Source organism: Chrysochloris asiatica, unplaced genomic scaffold (assembly GCF_000296735.1).
Source record: "Chrysochloris asiatica unplaced genomic scaffold, ChrAsi1.0 scaffold00076, whole genome shotgun sequence".
NCBI classification, from domain to species: Eukaryota; Metazoa; Chordata; class Mammalia; order Afrosoricida; family Chrysochloridae; genus Chrysochloris; species Chrysochloris asiatica.
In genome coordinates, this window is record NW_006408594.1 from 58,784 (window position 1) to 60,241 (window position 1,458).

General features: G+C 44.8%; 1 pseudogene; it reads left to right on the top strand.

Moving 5' to 3' along the window:
* Nucleotides 1-480: 480 nt before the first annotated feature.
* LOC102823470 lies at nucleotides 481-1,025 on the top strand (annotated as a pseudogene).
* The last annotated feature ends 433 nt before the right edge of the window (nucleotides 1,026-1,458 follow it).

A 1,458-nucleotide genomic window follows, 5' to 3' on the forward strand; every position in this document is an offset into this window, starting at 1 on the left:
GTGTTCTGCATCCTGCTTGGCTGAGTAGTGACTGGTTCTTAAAAGCTTGTGAGCAGCAATATAAAATGCATCTGTTGGTGTCTTCTTATCTGGAGCAAAGAAGAGTGAAGAAAATCTAAGACTCAGGAAATAATTAGTCCAGAGGACTAAGGGATCACGTGAACCACAGCCTCCTTTAGCCTGAGACTAGAAGAACCACAAAGTGCCTGGCTACCACTACAACTGCATCAGAATAGAGCAGGAGGAAAATGTAGAACAAAATTTAAGATTATGAAAAAAACCAGACTGAGACTTTCATTGCATTGTTGCTGCGGTCTCCTGCTTCAGCAGGTTTGAACAGAACCTGGTGCTTAGAGCCTCCCCCAAAGCAGTCGCTCCCAGTCAGCCCTCTACCAGTCCTGTCAACCTTGCCCTTGAATGACCCAAGGTCCTCACCACTATTGTTGCTTCTCCTCCACCGCTGCCACCACCATAACCATCATGTCCCCCTTGCAAGTGCGCCAGACCTACAATCAGGACTGGGAAGCCGCCATCAACCACCAGATCAACCTGGAACCCTTTGCCTCCTCTATCTACCTGCTCATGTCTTACCACTTCCACCAAGATGATGTGGCTTTGAAGAATTTTGCCAAATATTTTCTGCACCAATCTCATGAGGAGCATGAATGTGCTGAGAAACCAATGAAGCTGCAGAACCAACGAGGTGGCCGAACCTTCCTGCAGGATATCAAGAAACCAGACCAGGATGTCTGGGAGAGCAGGCTGAATGCAATGGAATGTGTGTTATTCTTGGGAAAAAATGTGAATCGTTACTATTGGAACTGCACAAACTTGCCACTGATAATCAGAATGATCCTCATTTGTGTAAGTTTATTGAGATGCATTGCCTGAATGAGCAGGTGAAATCCATTAGAGAATTGGGTGACTATGTAACCAACTTGAGCAAGATGGGGACCCCAGATTCTGGCCTGGCAGAATATCTCTTTGACAAGCATACCCTGGAAGACAGCGATGAAGATCGCTAAGCTTTAGCCTGACTTCCCCATGGCCACAGGCTTGACTTCCTGGGTCACATGCATGTTGGGTTTACCTTTACATTTTCTACAAAATGTACCAAAGCATCTACTTACATTCTTTCATTTATATCATTCCTTCAGATAGAGTAATTTGATACATAAACAAACAAACAAATAGGACCAGGCTTACTGGTCTGACAAAGATTGGTGGAACTCCTGAGAGTATGATTCTTAGACACCTCAAACATGGAACTGAACCTACTTCCAGCCAGTCAGTGTTGTTGGTTGTGATTCATAGGAACCTTATGCATAACAATCAAATACTGCCCAGTTTTGCGCCAGTTGTTATTACACTTGCTGCTGACACTATGCCAGTCCATCTCCTTGGGGGATCTTCCTCTTTTCTGCTGACCCTCCACTTTAAAAAACAGATGTCCTTTCC